The sequence below is a fragment of the Spinacia oleracea genome, chromosome 2, assembly GCF_020520425.1.
Source record: "Spinacia oleracea cultivar Varoflay chromosome 2, BTI_SOV_V1, whole genome shotgun sequence".
In the NCBI taxonomy this organism is placed as follows: Eukaryota; Viridiplantae; Streptophyta; class Magnoliopsida; order Caryophyllales; family Amaranthaceae; genus Spinacia; species Spinacia oleracea.
Genome location: NC_079488.1, coordinates 90,578,923 through 90,593,821, shown reverse-complemented (window position 1 = coordinate 90,593,821; position 14,899 = coordinate 90,578,923). Strand labels below are relative to the sequence as shown.

General features: G+C 35.3%; 2 long non-coding RNA genes across 3 annotated transcripts; both read right to left on the bottom strand.

Annotated features, from left to right (window-relative positions):
* Window positions 1–4,055: 4,055 nt before the first annotated feature.
* On the bottom strand, window positions 4,056–7,540 carry LOC130468004 (uncharacterized). Its single transcript, XR_008928242.1, has 3 exons — window positions 5,996–7,540; window positions 5,277–5,340; window positions 4,056–4,280 (listed from the first exon to the last, which is right to left on the bottom strand). It is a non-coding gene; the product is annotated as an uncharacterized lncRNA (long non-coding RNA).
* Window positions 7,541–11,514: 3,974 nt separating this feature from the next.
* Window positions 11,515–14,171, bottom strand: LOC130468003 (uncharacterized). 2 transcript variants are annotated; one of them, XR_008928241.1, is made up of 4 exons: window positions 13,794–14,163; window positions 13,443–13,666; window positions 12,724–12,787; window positions 11,531–11,727 (listed from the first exon to the last, which is right to left on the bottom strand). It is a non-coding gene; the product is annotated as an uncharacterized lncRNA (long non-coding RNA). The 2 variants fall into 2 exon arrangements; XR_008928240.1 differs by having other exon boundaries at window positions 11,515–11,727; window positions 13,443–14,171.
* Window positions 14,172–14,899: the final 728 nt, after the last annotated feature.

Genomic DNA, 14,899 nt, shown 5'->3' with positions numbered 1-14,899 from the left:
ATGTTTTCACATCTTTTCAAGTAGAATCCTTTGAAATTTGCGCACGAACCCTTCGCAATATGTCAGAAAAAAAAATAAAACAAGTGAGAAATATTAATAGTCCATTTTCTATAGTGTTCCTTAATAATTAGCCAAACAAATAAAATTTAGCATATTTCTTTAGATTTGTTTTCTATAGATTTCCATAGTTTTACTCTCACACTTCTACATGAACTTCGTTTCCAAACACAGTATTGATGCAGATGATTATAAATCAAAAAACTATTATGATAAATAGTACAAATCGCATGGCATAATCATAAATAAACAGACTTTCAAAATATACATTTAAATTGTTTTCATTTAACCTCAAATTTTATTAATCTAAATTCAAATTTTATTCATGTAAAATCAAATTTTATTCATTTAATTTACTTGGTTCGCTTTTCATTTAAATATGTGTTTGTTTTGTCCTCGAGAGACCCTTCTTTATTACAAAAAATTACCCGGAGCTTTGGTTTTATAACAAGTTGGAATTAATTTACATAAGCTTGTTTTCCCACAAGCCAACCACCTGGACCTGGTGCATGTTTCACACTTGAAAGGGGATCATTCCAACATTCTGGTTTGCTTGTGTTCATCTCTGACGCACTCTCTTTTTCTTCTGTTAGTAGAAGTCTAGAGCAAATATCAAATCTTTTTTCTTACTTTTCTTTTGGGAATTGGGGGGAAGGGGGCTTGGGGTGCTTCTTGGTCAACTAGAGGAATCTTCAATCTTAATTCCTCTTTTATTTATACTTGCTATCTCTGTTTGTTTGATTTTTGGTAGCACACTTTTTTCTTCCTGAATTGGCGAAGTACAATACTTCATATAAACGTTTAAAGTGGTCTGTTTTTAGAAGGTGTATATAATAAGTTGGATTGTTCTGTAATTAATTAAAAATGGGATTGTTTTAAGCAGATCGGCCAAAGGTGAGATTTATATTATCATTTTTTCTTTAATTTATTACTACTCATTTTAAAAATATTATATTTTACATTTATATGGTAAGATATAACATACATATATAGTAGTTAGCTAAGATGGTAGGAAATAAAACTTTAATTCACGAGGTTCGATGTTCGATCCTTGCTACATGTCATGACTCTTATTAGTGGTGACATGGTGTAATAAGGAGGATCTACGTGTCACATATACATTCTAATAAACGCCTTTTAATATATTAGTATAGATTTGTTTTTTCTTTTTGTTGTTTGCTATTTTTTACAGTTACGACGCCTCTTCCACTTCATCTTCCTCTGGTCCTCATTCAACATAATTCACCAATAATCCAACGGAGTATTCATTAGCCTCTTCAACTACATCTCTCCCTTTAACACTCAATATTAATTCAGCATATAATTTATATATTCTCCCAACCTTTAAATTGCACTTCTATTTAAATCATATATTCCCATTAAAACTACAAGTATGTGTCTAAATGTGAGGAGAACTTATTCAAGCTCATCCTATTTGCTTTGTCTACTTTCAGGGAATTAGATTAGGAGCCTTTGGACACTATTTCACGTATTAAGTCTCCCTATTAGTCACTCTAAGGGGGTGTTTGGTATGAACAACGTCCACTACAAGAATTTGTATCTTTAACGACCTAATTACGAAGGGTGAAAAATCCCGTCGCAAAATCCTTTTGCAATGGGGCTAACAACCAAACAAAGACGGGAACAATCGTCGTAAATGTCTTTTACGACGGGTTAACGACGAGATTTTTCATTAACGACGGCCCTTTTTATGACGGGTTCACGGCATGAAATCCCGTCATTAATCAACGATTATTGACCTTTAGCGACGGGATTTCCCGTTGTTAATGGTACAATTTTTGTAGTGAACGGAAATGAAATGGATTGGAAACATATTAGAATTGGAAACGGTAATGATTGTCGTTGTTGTTCAAGTTTGTTTGGTTAAGAAGTGGAATGGAATCACTTGCATAGATTATTAAACATTTTCCTTTCCTACAAAAAATAAGTACGACAATAATATTATCATTGCAGTTTTTTTTGTTAACTGAAGTTTTCACATCCTGACATTTATCATCCATATTTTTTTATTACTCGTATACTCCGTATTAAATTACTCCTTAATAATTAAAATGCAAAATATAGTTGATATAGTATTATACGTTTCCATTTGCAATGGAGAGAGAAAATTTGAGAAACCAATTAAAAAGAAAGAGCAAGTGAGCTAGGAGGCAAAATAAAGAATGCATTAGTCATTAGTCATTAGAGGAGGAGAGTAAGGTCAATTTTTACCGCTAAGGAATCCAAGGTAACAAATGAGGAGGACCTGTTATCCTTGAGGAATTGATTGGAATACTAATGTTATCATACCAAACAACAAGTAACAGATTTGCTTATCTGATTCCGTTTCCAAGCATCAAAACAAGCTAACTAAATATGCTACTCCCTCTTTTTCTAAATGTTTTTCCCGTTTCCCGATTCGGCGTTCTTTTTTGTTCTTCACAGTTGGAATCTTTACTATTTTTGGCCATTATTTTTTCCAAAAGACCCTCATTCTACAATTTAATTTCCTATCATATCCTACATTTATTTCATCCACCTACCCAATTATTCCCATTGATTTTTCCACCCACCTTATTTAATTCATTCACACCCCCCAAATTCATTCAACCACTTTATTTTATGATTCTTTTAATAAAATATGTGTATCGTTATTCCACGTTCTCGTTCGCTAAAAACGCCCGCGTATTTTACATGAAAGGATATTTGTGAATTTATAAATTCTACTCCACCTCTTGACATTTTACCACCATAATCTGCACCACCTCTGTTGCGCACCACCGTCTCCACCACCATCATCTTCACCACCGACACCACCACCTTGAACACACCACCGCATGGACGACGACGTTCCTTCAACGTCGTGGTCGTCGCCCATGTGGGCAGCCTCGTTGTTGAAAGTTCGATTTTTTTTATTCAACGCCACTGCCGCCTAGAATTAGCGCGGCAGACCATGGTGGCCCGCCCAGAAAAGGCGGCACCCACTATGGCTCAACCGCATATCTAGGGTGGCTGAGCCATGGTGGGTGCCGCCTTTTCTGGGCGGGCCACCATGGTCCGCCGCCGCCAATTCTAGGCAGCAGCCCCATATTTTTTTTTAAAAAAATATATTTTTTCACGCCGCTATGTTTAGTTTTTTTTAAAAAAAAATTATTCTTTAAAATTGTATTTCCAGTTTATTTAATTTTGTAATTCTTAAAAAATTATGACATTTTAGGGATAGTTTTAAAAAATCTGCTCAAAAAAATTGTAAAATTTGTAAATAATCCGGAAAAAAAAATCTAAAATTTTTCAATTAAATTAATTTAAATCTCAAACAATTTTTTTTAAAATAGGGGAGCCGCCCAATTAAGCGGCCAAATCCATGGTTGAGCCGCCCAAAATTAGCGGCGGCGACCATGGCTCAGCCGCGCAAGATCTGCGGTTGGGCCATGATCACCGCCGCTAATTCCGGGCGGCTCAACAATGGACACGGCCGCCAAATCTGGGGGGCGTCGTGTTATTTTAAAAATAAAAAGAAATTGAAAACTAACCGGTTAAAGCAGCGAAGCAGGCGGTGGCTGGGACGACATCATCGACGCATCTTCCTCTTCGTCGTTCCTCTCTTATCTTTGTCGGCATCTTCCTCTTCGTCGTTCCTCTCTTGTCTTCGCGACAGTGAAGGTGGTGCAACGTGGAGGGGATTGCAGCACCAAGGGGGAGGGGAGGTGGAGGTGCAGTGCCAAGGGGGGAGGGTTATGGGCAACAATAGGTGGAGGTGTTTGGGTGGACCATGGTCAGTTAAGGGTGATGGGAAGGGGTGAAGGGAAAGAAGTGAAGGAAAGGGTAATTTCGTACTTTCATTCAAAATACACGGGCGTTTTTAGCGGATTAGGACTGTAACACCCCGACAATTCTCTCTTTTCTAAAATAACCTTTTAATATAAACGTAGAGAATTATCAAGGCATTATCGCCCGTGTGAAAACGTAACGGCTTATTCAGAATTTTGCAGCGGAAAACATAAAACTAACTTTAGGTTTATAAATAATCGATTACAGGTTTAGTCCCAAAAATCAACCAACAAAAATAAGGAAATATAAATAGTATGACAAGTTTAAAGTCCAATTAAGCAAACCCAAGTCAACTTAGCAAATCAAAACTAAATACAAGCTCTCTATTCCCGATCCCAATGATGCAACATCTTCAAACCTGCAGATGGACAATGCTTATTGATCCTTAGAGACTGCTCACCAAAGATTGGGTCATCACAGGATCAATAAGGCATAGCCATGATCAACATGCACAAGCAAAAGCACGTAATCAGCAAAGCTGAGTACTACATACTAAATCAATAATAATCCTAACATGATTCTATTAAACGAGCAACCCTAACATGATACTAATGAACACAAACAAGGGCAGATAAAACATGATAGTTTGACGACCATACTTGACCAGACTAGACTAGGCTAGACTTTTAGCAATAATATTATTTTAGTTGAAATAGACAATGGACCGAGTTGACCATCCAGAAGTCTTCACTAAGGAAGACGAGGTACGGGCGCGACTCCGTAACCTCAGTGACCTGCGATATCGAGGAACGTTTAAATAAAAATAGGACACGGTGATCAATCCGGTCCCAGAAAAGGCCATGGGCTACCACCATGAACCCCAACTCCTGTTTGTCCGTCACTTCAGACGTGCACAGTCTAAAGCTATTGCTATTCAGTTTCACTTTACATGATTTACAAATTGAGATTCCGTTATGACTCAACCATTACATAAGACAGACAATTCACCTTTGTTCACAACTGTTTTTATCTTGGAATTAAGTAAGTGATCATAAAAGCATAAATCAAGACTCATTCCAACTTAACCAACCTTTCCTTTAACCATGAGCAACCCTGTATATGGGCATAGAGTTTCAACTTACTAAACAAGGTCCTCCGCCCTTATAAAGTAGTGAAAAGATAGAAAGGGAACAACAACCAATCGATCCAACCCAATCATATAGAATAATCTAGTGTTCCCAACCAACATGTTTGTATCAAACATCCATACTAACATGTTACAGTTCTTATAGTGCAAAATAAGTTCAATAAGTTTGTCCAACAGTATTAAACATGCACATTCCATATAACCAAGTTTGTCTATAATATCAACATCACCAAGTTCAACAATAATATCAACATGATTTCAACAATTAGCACACATTCCAAGCACGCAGGTATGTACGTACCTTGTGTAAACAAACTGCAAGACCACTTTAATAATTCAAAAGTCGCCTACGGAGAATTCTCCACCTAACAACAACCAATATAGACTCATATCAATTCATATTGAATTTTCAACAACATTAGGGAGCTTCAAACCCTTCCTAAACATAATTAGAACATTTTTCAATATCGAAACTTGAATATTTGGTTTCCTAGCATCATAATTATTATATTAATTATTGAAATTCGTTGAAAACTTTCAAAGCATCATACTTTAAATTTACAGCAATCTAAAATAATTAAAAGCTTACTCAAAATATATTCGACATCTTTAAAATCATAAAAATAATAACTTTAATAATATATAATCTTTCTATTATGATTTAAAGCCTTTAAAACCTCAAAAGTCACACTTTACTACTTAAAAGCACTAATTTAACCAATATAATATAATCTGAAAATTAGTAACTTTATTATATAATTCGTATAATCTGAAATCTATAATTTAAATCATAAAACTATAACTTTAATTCAAGAAAATATAATTCGAATTAATAAAACATGATTAAACCCTAACTTATATTTTAATCAAAAACTGAAAATTAATTCGTTTATAATCTCAACCCAAATCTGAAAATCATGTTCAAACCATAAAAATTATAAATTTAATATCAAGAACATAATTTAAATTAACAACTATATTTAATTAAAATAATTAGTTACTTAGGGTTTAAGAAATAACCAAGAATTAAAGAGGAGAGAGGAGGCTGGCCGGCGGAGCACAGGCGGCGCAGCACAGGGCGGTGGTCGCGGGGAACGGGCGACGCGGCTGGAGCCTGGTGGTGGTGACTACGGTGGTCGCACTTAGTCGTGCTTGGCTGCTGTCGTGAAAATGAAGAAACAAGAAAGAGGATGATGGAAAACGTTGGTTGGCGAGTTGGGCGGTGCAGCAACAGTGCACGGTGGCTGTGATGGTGCGGCGCAACCAGTTGCGCAGTGGTGGTGGCGGCAGAGAGCAACAAAAACAACCAAGAGGATAAGAATAAGAACGAAGGAGAAGCAAGAACAATGAAGCAAGAGATGGAGGAGTTACCGGCGTTTGAAGCTGCGGTGAGGGACAACGGTGGTCTCCGACGACTGGTCTGGCGGCGTGGCGGAAGCAACAATGAGGTTGAGGGTTGAGGGTCCTGGTTCACGTGAAAGTGAAGGAGAAGGGAAGGGTTTTGGGTTTTGGGTTTTCACGTGAAATAGAAAGAGGAGGGAGTAAAGAATTTGAGTTTTTGTTATTTGGGCTTTATCATTTTGGGCTAGAACTAGGATTGAGTTTAAGTGTTTGAATCCAAAACCCATTAGGATTGTTTTCCAAATTCAAACGGTTTTTGTAATTCGATTTCTTTTCAACAAAAAGTTCTAAAATAATTTTAATTTCATAAATCGTTGAAATATTTAAAACGTATAAAAATAAATATTCGTTACTTAAATATTTATTTCAAAATTCGTAAATTCTATTTTAATATAATTACTTATACGTTAAAATATATTAATAAAATGTATAAAATTACGGGGGATTACAATCTACCCCTCTTAAAAGAAGTTTCGTCCCGAAACTTGACACGAAAATTCACACATTTTTCAAAAGTTTTCAACTTATTCTTACTGTAGAAGTACTTTGTGACACTCTTGTGCACTCTTTTGCCAACTCAAAGATGTTTGTGTTACTCAAGAACACCTTTTTCTTATGCGGAGAATTTATTTACTTTGCACCAACATGTTTAAGTTGCTAAAAATGAGCATAAAATGCATAAAATACCATAAAAATAGGTAAAAAGCGCGAATTTATATCGCATTCTAACCCTCTTAAAGAAAACGAGTTACGCCCTCGTAACTCATCTCAGGGAATAACTTTGGGTATTTCTTCCTCAACGAATTATGTCCTCAATACAATATTCTCACTAAACTCATTCCAACAAGTAAGACTTCTATAATTCTTTCCATACAATGCCTCAACATGTGACATCGTAATGCTTGCATGGTAACTATTGATGCACGAAAATTCAATCGAACCTGGGTGGCTTTCCCAATTACCCTTAGAGTCAATAACACAGGTTTTCAACATAAATTCCGTTAGTAATCTCAATCTGTCTATCGGTTGCAGGGTGGAAAGAAATATTCATTTTCAATGTTGTCCCCAAGATTCAACTGGACCTTATTGCCAAAATTTCAGACTTTTGTTCTCGGTAAGGATCTTATATGTTGCCCTATAAAGGTAATGTCTCCAAATATTCGTAGATAACACCATAACAGCTAACTCTAGGTCATGGGTTTGGTAATTAGCCTTATAAGGTTTCAATTGACGCGACAACAGCTAAATCTAGAAAGCTTCCTCACATTTCTCACTTCACTTGAATTTCGATTCCTTTTTCAACAAGTTGGTCATTGGTTTTGCTTTCTTCCAAAAGTCTTTCACAACCTCCTATAATGGTCATCTAGGCCTATAAAACTTCAAGTATCGGACACGTTTTTTGGAGTAGGTCACTCACTCACAGCTTGAATCTTAGCATGATCTACAGAAACTCCTTCTGTTCAACTTTTCCTTGATACCGAACCTCATTACACTTTTCATGGGTGTATAACTTTTGGGCTTAACTCTTAGCTCTTGCACCAATTCATGTATTTCTTTTCATCTTTTCCAGCCAACAATGATTTCCAACGATCCTGGACCACTCAAATCTTCTCTTAAATTTATTCCCTTACGTAACATAGTTCTCAATCAATTTAGTCCTTCACTTTTCTGTCGGTGTCACTTATACACATATGACTTCAAGATTTGTATACTTCATTTAATAAAACTAGATTCTTCCTAAGCGTCTCCAAGTAATCCTCAAGTGTTTGTCATGCTCTTTCTCATTCCTTGCATAAATAGGGATATCATTAATAACATCATAACGAACTTAATTCGGAATTCGTAGAAAATCTCATTCATCAAATCCATAATTAATGCAGGTGCATTGGTTAACCCAAAAGACGTTACTCTAAAACCCATAATGACAATGACGAATCCTAATGAGGTCTTAGACCCTTATCAGCTATTCCCAATTGGTGGTACTTCAAACGCAAATCAGTCTTCGAGAACACACTCGCCCAATTCAATTGATCCAATATGTCATCTATCCTAGGCAAGGGATACTTGTTATTGATGGTGTTTAGCTCCCTAAAATCGATGCATAATTCCATACTCTTATCTTTCTCCTTAACAAACAACACAGGAGCTCCCCACGGTGATGCACTAGGCCTAATATATTCCTTGACCAAACAACTCTTACAACTGTGTCCTAATTAGCTCATTTCAGGAGGTGTCATGCTATAAGGTTCCTTGGATATAGGTGTCGTTTCAGGATTTAATTCTATAATGAACTCAAAGGCTCTAGCAGGTGACATACTCGCAATTTCACTCGGAAACACATCAATGAATCCATTCACAAAGGTAACATCCTCGATTTTCACTCCAACTTCTTTACTCCCATCTAGCACCCTACAGAAAAATAGTTCACGCTCCCTATTCATAAATTTCCTCACTCGCATTACAGAAATAACCAAAGGTTCTTGGACTACCCAAAACATCTATACGAGGTCAATCTTCCAATATGGTTCCTTACATTTACTTTCTGAATTTCACAGTACGTCTATCTTAGACTTGTACAAACTTAGTCAATTCCATCCTAAGGTTTATGAATTCTTGTGCCTTTTGCTTTCTCATAAAAGGTAGGGTAAAACTTTCCCTTAAGGCAGTAAAAAAAAACGAATCCCAATTGAATCTCTCAACAGCGCTAAGTCTAACCCCATTTTCTCTCCACCATAAATCAGCTTCATCTTCCAAGTACAGTACAACTTGACCCACTCTCATGTTCTCAAGACAATTCAAATCCCCAAACAGTTTCTCGAACTCTCTAACCTAGTTCTCTAAAAAGTAAGATCAGTTTGCTTCTTAAAGTATGGTGGCTTAACTTTGGTTAGTCTCTCAAACATGTCCCCAGTAGAATCAGGACGCTCAGTTCTCTCTTCAGCCAGTCTTCCCGCCAAAAGGCGAATAGTAGCAACTAACTCACTATTGCTTGACATTCTAGTGTGCGACCTAAAATTAATTACTCTACGATACATAACTCATATGTCCCCTCTACGAAAGAAATTTAGATTTGATCATAGAGATCGCATCAACAAACACTTATTCAAGAATGTACACCAATAATAGAGCAATCATCGTCACTCATTCAAGAAAATATCCCTATCAAGGACATACAATTTGAAAACCAATGAATGGAAGTTCAATCACAACAAATAAGTAATAATATTCCCATTCGCGTGCCCAAAATAAACTTTTGATCATTTGGATTATCAATAATCTAACTCTATTCCTCAAAAGAATGTTAATAACAATTTCTAAACCATAATAACGCACTTGTCCTCAAATTAACATAAAGGTTCTACGACACAAACATAAACTATTGTTGTTGAATAACGAAACTCTCAAACTGGAAATGAATACTTTAACTTCTATTGCTAACTCTATAAAGGCTTATTATATCCTTGAAGAGAATAAAGAATAACTCAAACTCTTATTGCTTTAACTTTAAACCGTTGCTGATATGCCACTTATTCTTTAAAACATAAAAGAACTAACTAACTATTACAACTTCAAATGTTTAAGGCATCTTGCCTACCTATTCTTTCCTTGGAAACTTGTGGAGTAAGATCTAGATCTTCAATATTCGTCGAATTCTTCTTCCGAGTATGAGTCTTCTTTCATGTCTTTATCTTGATGAGACTCACTTGCCACCTCACCATCACCTTTAGGTTCCACATCCGACTCACTAGGAATCTCAATGGTAGGCTCATGGGCCACTGGGTTAGGGTTATTTGCCTCAACCACTACATTCTCATTCTCCACGGTTACATCATTTCCCTCTAGATATTTACAACTCTAATAGGTTCATCTATAACTGCATCCCAAGCATGACTCCATGAGTTTCTACCCTCCTTGAACCCATTTTCTACGACCTCAATAATGGTGGTCAGGATCTCTACGTCATATCTCTACCTACCATCCCTAGTCCCATACTTAATCAACTTTGGTGTTCCATCATCAGAATGCATGTCTTTAAACCTATATTTGAGTTCTAGGTATGGCATTTTTGGTTAGGTAAACAATTAATGATAGTGGCTGCTATGATATCCTTTCTCATTAAGATAGGTTGCCCTTGAACTTTAGCATAATATTCACATCCAAACACAATTTTCTTCACGTAAATATCAGGGGTTTCTATATCAAGTTTCTCGAAGGATCCTATGTTGGTATACTTGGAAAGAAACATTTTATTCCTGAAATAAACAATTCAAGGTCTCACTAACGATTTTCCAGCCAAATCATAAACAAAGTTCAATAATGCAATAAGTTTGGTGGAAGCAAACAATTCTTTATGCACATTTAAATGTAACATTAAACAATTAGCATACGCACGTACATAACAATCAATTTCTTATGCTAGCATTGACTAGCTACTAATGCACATATAATTCTATCTTATATGCCCTTCTTATACTACCCATCTCTCATAAACTAAAGCATTGAAATAGTTTAAATAACAAATTAAAAGGACGATAATATAATAAAATTATAACATAGAATAAAAATATAAAATAAATAAAGTAAAATAAATTAAGGAAATGCGTAGCGAATAAATTCGAAAATAAAGTTATTAATTCGAAGAAGATTTATATATATATATATTTTTTTTAAATAACGAATTCTAACTCTTGAAACAATTTAAAAAAAAATTGAACTTCTAAAAAAAATTGTACTCCTTTTTTTGAATAATAATTAATAAGAAAAAGAATAAAAATTTCGAAAGTCAATTTAATTCGAATAAATAATTTGATTTCGAACTTAAATAAGAAATATTATATACTTTCAAACAAGATAAAAGGAGATCTGCCCCCCCCAAAAAAAAGTACCAATTTTTGAACACTATAATACGTAGAATCTCGATTTTTAAGAAATTTATTTTAAATAACTAGATAGTTAGGCGCCTAAAAATTTATTAAAGTAAAACCTTAGCTTCTAGATACCACTTTGTAACACCCCGACAATTCTCTCTTTTCTAAAATAACCTTTTAATATAAACGTAGAGAATTATCAAGGCATTATCGCCCGTGTGAAAACGTAACGGCTTATTCAGAATTTTGCAGCGGAAAACATAAAACTAACTTTAGGTTTATAAATAATCGATTACAGGTTTAGTCCCAAAAATCAACCAACAAAAATAAGGAAATATAAATAGTATGACAAGTTTAAAGTCCAATTAAGCAAACCCAAGTCAACTTAGCAAATCAAAACTAAATACAAGCTCTCTATTCCCGATCCCAATGATGCAACATCTTCAAACCTGCAGATGGACAATGCTTATTGATCCTTAGAGACTGCTCACCAAAGATTGGGTCATCACAGGATCAATAAGGCATAGCCATGATCAACATGCACAAGCAAAAGCACGTAATCAGCAAAGCTGAGTACTACATACTAAATCAATAATAATCCTAACATGATTCTATTAAACGAGCAACCCTAACATGATACTAATGAACACAAACAAGGGCAGATAAAACATGATAGTTTGACGACCATACTTGACCAGACTAGACTAGGCTAGACTTTTAGCAATAATATTATTTTAGTTGAAATAGACAATGGACCGAGTTGACCATCCAGAAGTCTTCACTAAGGAAGACGAGGTACGGGCGCGACTCCGTAACCTCAGTGACCTGCGATATCGAGGAACGTTTAAATAAAAATAGGACACGGTGATCAATCCGGTCCTAGAAAAGGCCATGGGCTACCACCATGAACCCCAACTCCTGTTTGTCCGTCACTTCAGACGTGCACAGTCTAAAGCTATTGCTATTCAGTTTCACTTTACATGATTTACAAATTGAGATTCCGTTATGACTCAACCATTACATAAGACAGACAATTCACCTTTGTTCACAACTGTTTTTATCTTGGAATTAAGTAAGTGATCATAAAAGCATAAATCAAGACTCATTCCAACTTAACCAACCTTTCCTTTAACCATGAGCAACCCTGTATATGGGCATAGAGTTTCAACTTACTAAACAAGGTCCTCCGCCCTTATAAAGTAGTGAAAAGATAGAAAGGGAACAACAACCAATCGATCCAACCCAATCATATAGAATAATCTAGTGTTCCCAACCAACATGTTTGTATCAAACATCCATACTAACATGTTACAGTTCTTATAGTGCAAAATAAGTTCAATAAGTTTGTCCAACAGTATTAAACATGCACATTCCATATAACCAAGTTTGTCTATAATATCAACATCACCAAGTTCAACAATAATATCAACATGATTTCAACAATTAGCACACATTCCAAGCATGCAGGTATGTACGTACCTTGTGTAAACAAACTGCAAGACCACTTTAATAATTCAAAAGTCGCCTACGGAGAATTCTCCACCTAACAACAACCAATATAGACTCATATCAATTCATATTGAATTTTCAACAACATTAGGGAGCTTCAAACCCTTCCTAAACATAATTAGAACATTTTTCAATATCGAAACTTGAATATTTGGTTTCCTAGCATCATAATTATTATATTAATTATTGAAATTCGTTGAAAACTTTCAAAGCATCATACTTTAAATTTACAGCAATCTAAAATAATTAAAAGCTTACTCAAAATATATTCGACATCTTTAAAATCATAAAAATAATAACTTTAATAATATATAATCTTTCTATTATGATTTAAAGCCTTTAAAACCTCAAAAGTCACACTTTACTACTTAAAAGCACTAATTTAACCAATATAATATAATCTGAAAATTAGTAACTTTATTATATAATTCGTATAATCTGAAATCTATAATTTAAATCATAAAACTATAACTTTAATTCAAGAAAATATAATTCGAATTAATAAAACATGATTAAACCCTAACTTATATTTTAATCAAAAACTGAAAATTAATTCGTTTATAATCTCAACCCAAATCTGAAAATCATGTTCAAACCATAAAAATTATAAATTTAATATCAAGAACATAATTTAAATTAACAACTATATTTAATTAAAATAATTAGTTACTTAGGGTTTAAGAAATAACCAAGAATTAAAGAGGAGAGAGGAGGCTGGCCGGCGGAGCACAGGCGGCGCGGCACAGGGCGGTGGTCGCGGGGAACGGGCGACGCGGCTGGAGCCTGGTGGTGGTGACTACGGTGGTCGCACTTAGTCGTGCTTGGCTGCTGTCGTGAAAATGAAGAAACAAGAAAGAGGATGATGGAAAACGTTGGTTGGCGAGTTGGGCGGTGCAGCAACAGTGCACGGTGGCTGTGATGGTGCGGCGCAACCAGTTGCGCAGTGGTGGTGGCGGCAGAGAGCAACAAAAACAACCAAGAGGATAAGAATAAGAACGAAGGAGAAGCAAGAACAATGAAGCAAGAGATGGAGGAGTTACCGGCGTTTGAAGCTGCGGTGAGGGACAACGGTGGTCTCCGACGACTGGTCTGGCGGCGTGGCGGAAGCAACAATGAGGTTGAGGGTTGAGGGTCCTGGTTCACGTGAAAGTGAAGGAGAAGGGAAGGGTTTTGGGTTTTGGGTTTTCACGTGAAATAGAAAGAGGAGGGAGTAAAGAATTTGAGTTTTTGTTATTTGGGCTTTATCATTTTGGGCTAGAACTAGGATTGAGTTTAAGTGTTTGAATCCAAAACCCATTAGGATTGTTTTCCAAATTCAAACGGTTTTTGTAATTCGATTTCTTTTCAACAAAAAGTTCTAAAATAATTTTAATTTCATAAATCGTTGAAATATTTAAAACGTATAAAAATAAATATTCGTTACTTAAATATTTATTTCAAAATTCGTAAATTCTATTTTAATATAATTACTTATACGTTAAAATATATTAATAAAATGTATAAAATTACGGGGGATTACAAGGACGTCGAATAAAAACCCTCAGTATGTCTCCCTTTCCTTTCTTTCTTTATTATTTTCTCTCTCTTTCATTTATTGAAAAAGTAAAATCTCTTACACTTAATCGTTATTCTTACACCCAACAATACCAAGATTCCATTTTTCTAAATCTCCTCCCTGATTCCAACCGGGAAGAACATTAAGGAACGAAGGGAGTATAACAATGCTAAAAGTTGTGCATTTATCTTTCATAGGATAAGTTTTTGCATTTAGAAGTGGGTGGGGAGCACAACTTGTTTCTAGAATTCCATCTAACTTTATGTAAATGGTTACACGCTTTATAATAATAATAATAATAAGGCAAATTTGCAAAAACAACATTTTAAAACCTGTTTTTTGCGAGAAACAACCTTTATTTCTATTTTTTTTGCGAAAACAGACCTTAAAGTAAAATAAACTTAGACAACCTATTTCGATTTTCCGGTGTTGACCAAAAATTTCTAGCCTTGACTTTGCCGGTTTTGCTATCCCCACCCCTTTTCCCTCCATTTTTCCCCTTAAAACAAAAATCCCAAAAAAACCCCCTCAAAGTTCATTCTCTCTCCGTTCTTCTTCCCCCATCAATTTTTTTTCCCTCTCTTCCAAGGT